The sequence below is a fragment of the Papaver somniferum genome, unplaced genomic scaffold, assembly GCF_003573695.1.
Source record: "Papaver somniferum cultivar HN1 unplaced genomic scaffold, ASM357369v1 unplaced-scaffold_137, whole genome shotgun sequence".
In the NCBI taxonomy this organism is placed as follows: Eukaryota; Viridiplantae; Streptophyta; class Magnoliopsida; order Ranunculales; family Papaveraceae; genus Papaver; species Papaver somniferum.
Window position 1 is genome coordinate 5,762,038 of NW_020622934.1, and position 9,398 is coordinate 5,771,435.

General features: G+C 38.8%; 1 pseudogene; it reads right to left on the reverse strand.

Moving 5' to 3' along the window:
* Positions 1 to 415: 415 nt before the first annotated feature.
* LOC113335084 lies at positions 416 to 515 on the reverse strand (annotated as a pseudogene).
* Positions 516 to 9,398: the final 8,883 nt, after the last annotated feature.

Sequence of the window (9,398 nt, forward strand, 5' to 3'; positions counted from 1 at the left end):
GAACGTTCTTTGACTGAGGAGAGAATCCCTGTTGCTACGATAGCACCAGAAATGACAACTTTGAAAGCTTTGTTGAATCCAACTAGGACTACCCGTCCTTCGTGTATTAAGTTAGCTGAAACGGAGGCACCCTATGAACTGAAACCTGATACCTTACAGATGCTCCCAATCTTTTTAGGGAAAGAAAATGAAAACCCTTATTTCCATGTTAGGGATTTTGAGGAAATTTGTAGTACTCTAAGAATTAGAGGCTTAGATGATGATGCTTTGAAACTTAGGTTATTCCCATTTTCCCTGAAAGATAAGGCCAAGTCGTGGCTGTATAGTTTGGACTCCGAGTCAATTGAGACATATGAACAACTTACATCTACCTTTTTCAATAAGTTTTTCCCTAGGCACAAAATATCGTCTATTAGGACGCAAGTATGCACATTTTCACAACAAGAGGGAGAATCTTTATATAGGTATTTGGAAAGGTTCAATGATTTATTATCCCAGTGTCCTCATCATGGTTCAGAAAAGGTTAGGCTAGTTCAGATCCTTTATGAGGGTTTAGATTATTCCACAACGACCATGGTTGAGTCTCTATGCACTGGTGGATTTGAAAACCAAACTGTTGATGCGGCGATGGAATTTTTTAATGAAATCGCCGAAAAAAACCCAGTAATGGGAAAATAGTAGGGCACCCCAGAAAACAATTCTTTTAAGTAGAGGAATCGTTAATAGGGTAGAAGGAGGCTATGAATCAGATGCCAAAATTGTTGTTATAGCAAAAAGGTTAGAAGCCTTAGAAGTGGGCCAGACTAGTGGTAGAGTGGAGCCTTTTTGGGAAGGCCAGAATATTGAAGAGCAAGCCAATGCTCTTTATAATAACACTAGATTTGATAACCGTCAAAAGATTGACCCATATTCAGAAACCTATAATCCTGGTTGGAGAAACCATCCGAACCTTTCGTGGTCTAAGGACCAAAGTCAAGGTCAGTTTAGTAATTCTAATGCTCCCCCAAGTTTTGGATATACTAAGAATCCTTCAGGACTAGCTCAGTTTCAGAATTAGTCAGATAAGAAAATCCTAAGTTTAGAGGAATCTCTCGCCTTGTTAACTCAGCAAACTGCAAAATTCCAGTTATTCGTAGAACAAAGTCTACAAACTAGTAACAGGATAGGACAAGAAAATAGTCAGGCTATTTCCGAGTTAAAAACCCAGGTTGGTCTGATAAGTGATTCTTTGAGAGAAAAAGGTAAGTTTCCTAGTCAAACACAACCCAACCCTAGAGGAGTTCATGAATTAGGTGCAAAAACATCGAATCAATTGAATGTTGTTAGAACCCATAGAAGTGGTAGAGTTGTAGACAATAAGGTAACCCTGCCCGATAGTGAACATACTGTAGTTCACCCCTCAGGATCTCACCTCTCAGAACCAATAGCTGAAGAGACTGATAAAGTTTCTGATGATGTGAATTCGGTTCCTGAAAGGTCTGATTTTAGGCCTAGAGCCCCATTTCCTCAGCTATTAGTACCAACAAAGACGGAATCGAACTTTAATGACATAGTGGAGGTTTTTAAGCAAGTTACCATAAACCTTCCCTTATTAGATGCAATTAGGCAAATTCCTGCTTATGCCAAGTTCCTTAAGGATATGTGTACGCGAAAGCGAAAACTTAGCGTCCATAAGAAAGCCTTTTTAGCTAGTCACGTAAGTTTAATCATTTAGAACACCACAACTCCAAAGTACAAATACCCAGGTTCTCCTACCATTGCTTGCACAATAGGTAACTTCCGGGTAGAAAAAGCTTTACTTGACTTAGGAGCCAGTGTGAACTTACTGCCATTCCATGTATACTTACAGCTAGGACTTGGTGAATTGAAACCTACTCAGATGACACTGCAGTTAGCTGATAGGTCTGTTAAAATCCCTCGAGGTGTTATCGAGGATGTTCTTATTGAGGTCGACAAGTTTATTTATCCAGTGGATTTCGTGGTCCTAGATACCCAACCTGTACCTGACCCAGAGAACCAGATACCTGTGAATTTAGGTCGCCCATTTTTAGCTACGTCTAATGCGATCATTAACTGTCGAAATGGTGTGATGAGTTTATCTTTTGGTAATATGACTATGGAGATGAAAATTTTTGATGTCAGTAAGCAACCTCATGAGCTAGATGACACATGTGTTGAGGAGGTGAACATGATAGAAGCCTTAGTTCAGGAGTCATTACCAAACATCTTGTCTGAAGACCCATTAGGAAGTTGTCTATCCCATTTTGGTTTATATTTTGACGATGATAGCACTATTGAACGGGTGAATGCTCTATTAGATTCTACCCCTATGTTAGACACTGATAGATGGAAAGTTAGGTTCGAACCGTTACCAATTTCTGAGACTACCCTAATTCCTTCTTTAGAAGAGCCCCCAAAGTTGGACCTTATACCACTACCCGATACTCTAAAGTATGTGTTTTTAGGCCCATCTGAGAGTTTACCTGTGATTGTATCTTCCAATTTGGATAGTGATCAGGAAAGTAGGCTAGTAAATGTACTTCAAGACAATAAGGAAGCTTTAGGGTGGACTATAGCAGCCATTAAGGGTATAAGTCCTACTGTGTGTATGCATCAGATTCATTTAGAGGAAGACTCCAAACCTTCTAAGGAGATGCAACGTCGATTGAACCCTAACATGAAAGAGGTAGTTCGAAAAGAGGTGCTTAAGTTGTTAGATGCGGGTATTATTTACCCAATTTCAGACAGTAAGTGGGTCAGCCCTGTTCAGGTTGTCCCCAAGAAATCAGGTGTCACTGTAGTCCAGAATGATAATAATGAATTAATCCCAACCCGAGTGACCACGGGATGGCGTGTGTGTATTGACTATAGGAAATTGAACAAGGTCACAAGGAAGGATCACTTTCCCCTTCCTTTTATCGACCAGATGCTAGAGCGATTAGCTGGACATAGTCACTATTGCTTCTTGGATGGCTACTCCGGTTATAATCAGATCGTTATTGCCCCATAAGACCAAGAGAAAACCACTTTTACCTGTCCCTTTGGTACCTTTGCATATAGACGCATGCCTTTCGGGCTATGTAATGCCCCTGCAACTTTTCAGCGTTGTATGATGAGCATATTTTCTGATATGGTAGAACGGTTCTTAGAGGTGTTTATGGATGATTTTTCAGTGTTTGGTTCATCTTTCGATGAGTGCTTGCATCATTTGACATTAATGTTGACTAGGTGTAAGGAAAAAAATTTAGTGCTTAATTGGGAAAAATGCCATTTCATGGTTAAATCAGGAATTGTGTTAGGGCACATCGTCTCTTCAAAGGGTATAGAGGTAGACAAAGCCAAAGTTGACCTTATTAAAACTTTACAGGTCCCAAAAACCGTAAAAGATATTAGGTCATTCCTAGGGCATGCAGGTTTTTACCGTCGATTCATTAAGGATTTTAGCTTGATTTCCAGACCTCTTTGCAATTTGCTTGCAAAAGATGTTAAGTTTGTCTTTGATGATGCTTGTTTAGAGGCTTTTGAGAAGCTTAAAACTTTACTCACTACTGCCCCAATAGTCTAGGCACCTAACTGGAACCTACCCTTTGAGATTATGTGTGATTCTTCAGATTATGCTATAGGCGTCGTTTTAGGACAACGAGAAAACAAATTACTTCATGTGATTTATTATGCTAGCAAAACTCTGAATGATGCCAAAATGAACTACACAACTACCGAGAAGGAACTTTTAGCCATCGTGTTTGCCTTGGATAAGTTTAGGTCTTACCTATTAGGTTCTAAGATCATAATCTATACAGATCATGCTGCTTTGAAATACCTTTTATCTAAGAAGGATACCAAACCTAGATTGATTAGATGGATCCTATTGTTACAGGAATTTTCCCCAGACATTAGAAACAAAAAGGGTGTAGAAAATTAGTAGCAGACCACTTGTCTAGGCTAGTTGTTAGTTCCCCTAGTGATTCCCTTCCTATAAGGGATAGCTTTCCTGATGAACAATTGTTCTCTGTTTCCCAATCACCTTGGTATGAAAATATAGTGAATTATCTTGTTACTGGTCGAACTCCTCAACATTGGGGTAAGCAACATCGTTCTAGGTTTTTAGCCGAGGTTAAGCATTTCTTTTGGGACGATCCTTATCTGTTTAAGTATTGTCCGGACCAGATTATTATGAGATGTGTATCTGAGAGTGACCAGTCTAGTATTATCTCCTTTTGTCATGAACATGCATGTGGGGGTAATTTTAGTGCTAAGAAGACTGCTGCTAAGATTTTGCAGTGTGGATTTTACTGGCCTTCATTGTTTAAAGATTCCCATAGTCATTATGTTTCTTGTGAGCGTTGCCAGAATTTAGGAACCATTTCCCGTAGAAATATGATGCCTTTGAACCCTATTTTAGTGATTGAGATCTTTGATGTGTGGGGCATTGATTTTATGGGTCCATTTCCTATTTCGTTTGGTTATCTTTACATACTTGTTGCTGTAAACTATGTGTCTAAGTGGGTTGAGGCGGTTCCGTGTAAAACGAATGACCACAGGGTCGTAGTCCAGTTTTTGAAAGAGAATATACTTACACGTTTTGGTACGCCGCGAGCTATAATTAGTGATGGAGGTTCACACTTTTGTAATAGACCGTTTGCTCTTTTAATGAAACAATACGGTATTACCCATAAAGTAGCAACCCCATATCACCCTCAGACTAGTGGTCAGGTAGACGTTTCCAATAGGGAAATTAAACGTATTCTAGAGAAAACAGTTAATCCAAATAGGAAAGACTGGTCGTCGAGGCTTACTTATGCCTTATGGGCTTACCGTACTGCGTTTAAGACACCCATTGGAATGTCACCTTAACACGTAGTGTTTGGCAAGGCATGTCACATGCATGTTGAGTTAGAGCATCGAGCCTATTGGGCTAATAAGAACTTAAACTTTTCACTTGACTAGGCAGGATCTCAAAGAAAGCTCCAACTCAATGAGTTGGACGAGATTCGTAGAGATGCATACGTTAGTGCTAAGGAGTATAAGAACAAAATGAAACTTGTGCATGATAGGAATATTTTACGAAAGTCATTTTCTCCAGGTCAAAAAGTTCTTCTGTATGACACTCGTTTGCATCTATTCCCCGGGAAGTTGCTCTCTCGATGGACCGGTCCTTTTGTGGTCCGTACTGTTTTTCCTCATGGCGCTGTTGAGATTGAGACACCAGATGGTAGTAGTTATTCGGAGGTTAACGGTCAGCGATTGAATCCCTTTTTAGAGCCTTTTCCTACAGGTGATGTTGAGGAGGTCCCTCTGGAGGACCCTGTTTACCTTGATTGGCCATCGAGGCGATTTTGTATGTTGTATAATATTTTTGTAGGTTTTTGGTTACACTTCACCCAGGTACTATCTTTCTGACTTCTTTCTTTACTATTTCCTCATGTTACTTATATTTTTTGGTATTGTTATTTTATTAGAAACATTGAGGACAATGTTAGATTTAAGTTTGGGGGTGGGGTAGAACTTTTTGTTACCTTTTTGTTGCAATAAATAAACTCCAGAGCCTAGAAATTTATCCCTATTAAGGATGGCACTAACCAATCTAAGTGGATGGAAGCATTTTGGTTATAGGAGTTGAGGAACCAATCTGACTAGATGGAAACATCTAAAGATTCTATTCATAAAAGCACAGAGCTCAGGTGTTAGAAATAACATGATAGTTTCATCATATCTCGTTGAGTCCTTTTCACTTCTGTTTTTATTTTGTTTTGTTTTTAAACTATGTTTCTCTAAGTGATTAGGTGGGGCTCACGATTCAAGTTGTTACCAATGCTAAGGTGAATTAGAGTGATTGAGATACAAAAAAAAAAAAAAAAAAAAAAAAAAAAAAGAAGAAGAAAAAGAGAACAGACCATCAGACCAACTGGAATAAATTCAATAAAGTCGACCACTGGAACCCTTGTATATGCCAGTTGTGTTGACCTAGAGTTAGGATTATCGACCACTGGTACCCTTGTATATGCCAGTGTGTTGATATTAGTCAGACCGGTATCTCAGTCCATTAGGATAGGTTCATTTTGGCGAAGGCCTTCAGACAGATATGAGAAACACCGTTCACCTAGTAAACATCAAAACCATCTATGTTTTTTCTATATCCATCTTCCTGATCTGTCCATGTGATTAGTTTTGACTCCGGATATTAATGTCCATAGTGCAACTATCTGAGTAGAGCTCTGTCACTTATATATGAATTTTAGTATGCTTGAGTGCAAACTCGTGTACAACAATTGGAATTTCGCATCAGGGTACTTCCTCCTGTAGTCAATAAGTATGCCAACCAAGGAGATTCTTTAGTGCCTTCCAAGGTTCTATGTAGATAGCTAGGGTCTGGAGTATAAAGGTTTTGTGGGTATACCTCTGGTAAGCCCTCCGGAGACAACACTCCGCCACTAGGGACACCTAAGGGTTTAAAGGCTTATTGCATACGCTAAATGCAATCGATGATGCCTGCGACAGTGAGTTAGGATTTTATTTCTATTTTATTTTTGCTCGAGGACTAGCAAGTAATAGGTTTGGGGGTATTTGATATACACATTTTTGTGTCCGATTTGTCTCGATTTTATATATTGTTAGGGCTCATTTTTGTACTTATTATAGTGTTTTATTTATTTGTAGGTATTTTTTGCCAATAAACATTTTTGGAAAAAATTGGCTCGAAAAGTTGTCGGAAAGCACCCGGAGGACATTTGCTATTCGGACTCTCACTTTGGATAAGGGGTAACCTAATTACTAAGGGGGCATCCCATTTCCAGGCAGTTGCTAATCGCACCCCTACTCTGGATAAGGGGCAACCATCTTCAACATTTCAAAAACCAGGTTTTGGCGGGAAAATAGGTGCAGTGAAGAACAATTTTGGCAATCGTGATTTGGAGGAGTTTGAGGTCGATTAAACCTCTGATTTTCATAGGATAGACTCCTTATGGGTCTAGGAATCTGATATGGGTGTTTAAATCGATTAGACTGGGCTCAATCGACGGATTTTTCTCACAACAGAAAATATGGAAAGTCACGTGTGTGACCTGTTTTAGGGAATTTTAGAGAGATTAAAGCGTTGTAAACCTTCCCAAAGATTTGTATCTATCTAAGGAAGAGTTTAGAATAAAAAGGAAAGCTCAGAAACGCGTAGAAATTCTAAAACAAGAAATTGCTGCAACTTGGCCATGAAGAGAAGGAAAGAGATTTTGGAAGATTTGGGAGAGATTTAATCGGTATTTTTGATATAAATAGATGTCTTGGGTCATATAGAAGAGGTGTCGAGAGTTTGGGAACCTAAGGAGAGCCAGAGAAGAAGAAATCAGAGCTTTACCAAACTCTGTTTCTGCTGCTGCTGTTGCTGAAGAGGAAGAACGCGAAGAACATTGACGCACGGGAAACAGTCGCAGAACAGCGTCGTTGTTTGACAGCTGAAGAACATTAAGCTGTGCAGGGCAGTCATATTCTAGGGTCTTAAAATCAGGGACAAAGCAACAGTTTTTCTGTAACAGTTCCATTGTAACATCTGTTTTGCAACACTAATACATTGTTGCAAACATTCTGTGTTATTACTTTTCACTCTTTTAATCATCTTTTGAGCAACAAATATATATTTTGAGATCATGATTAATATGAGGAGCTAAACCCCATTGCTGAGGCGATAGAGGAAGTTATTTTTCCAACAAAAAGTGGTATATTCTATTTTATCTTTTTATTTGCAATAATTATATGATTATTTGCCTTGAACTGTTATTGAATATGATTTTTATTTGAGTGATTGTGATCTATTTTGATGGAGTATGCTTAGTTTTAAGACTTTTGATGCTTCATACTTGGTATTTACAATTATTACTTTTGAGAATCTACTTGTTGCAATATTTTAGAATCAAATTAAACAAGAAAATTGCATAAATATAAGTATTGGTTTAATCACTTTGAACTTGGAAAATAGTGGAATCTTAGCCTCAGTGTTTCTTTTAGTATTGATATCATCTTTGATTGAGTTTGTTATAATTTTTAGTGAGTTTTATATTTTAATATTAGAATTTAAGTCTAATTAATATCCTTCACAAGTCTGAGAATCGAACCACTTTTACCACTATCTACAAATCACATCAGCTTCATTACTTAGACAAATGTCTATAAAATGTAGTGCTATTCTTGCACCTCATTGGACCTGCAGGGTGCCACTATATTAGTGCTTAATAGTCACAGTATACCGCTATTATGGATTTGCATTGCACTATTATGGCTTTGCATTTCACCATTACGGCGGGTTACCGACTTGGCCTGCAACTCTGTGATGTACAATCATTATGCTCACTTGCAGGACCGGTCATATACCTCCCCCCACCCAATCCTTTCAACGTCCTCGTTGAATGCGACCAAGTATGAACACCATACTTGTCTTAACTTTGCTTCACGTGCTTTCAGAACCTTTTCTGAAACTCGGCAGTACTCTCCTTGACTAACTCTAAGTCAATTTTCCATCTCTGATTACACCAGCATCACTTAGCTTTCCTGCTTTACCATTGATCTCATATACTTGAGCCACTTCTCGGTGTCGTGCACTACGCTTACACTGCTACTCAAATCATGCATCAATACCCAAATGCAAACGTGAAATTTTTATTTTTCCAACACCCTTTTGTCCTGAATTTCTCCTTGAATCATTTACGCCTAAGTGTACGCACAGAATGATTCTTATTCTACTGATCACCACGATCATGTCCATTGTCTTTTGCCTCCCGACTTTGCCTTTTGCATCATACTCAACATGACAAGGACTTATAAACGACTTGGCCTCATTTTCAATCAATTTTGCTGGCGACCCACCTTTGGACTGTTGTCTTACATGCCTCTTCGTTAAGCATGTCACAAAGTGCATAGGGGTTTTTCACGCACAAAACACCCAAATATGCCACTTCATACCTTGCCTAGTTATGATTGTGCCAGAAACATCCAAGAACTCATTTCTCTAGATTTGGATACCAAGTAAACTCTTTATACTTATGCCATGTTGCATATCCGAACTGAACTTGCAAGTTTACTTTGATTAACCCACTAAATCAAAACTATATAATTGCACAGCCCATCTCCGCAACTGTGTCTACTATTTTTTGGACCTAACTTAGCTAATCTTTTAGTTGTCCATATACGTAGCCTCCAAAGCCAATAGGTCTCCGACTACTTCTTTGTACTGCATTTCATGTTCCCTAAAAATAGTGTGCATCTTTCTCTAGGCCATAAGTTCTACCCAACTCATGCTTGCTGATGAAATGATTTCTAACTCGCTGTATTGCTTGCACTGTTGCCGCCCATCTGCCATATTGCAATCCCCAAACAACAATATCATTTTTGTATCAAATAGGACCCTAGTCATA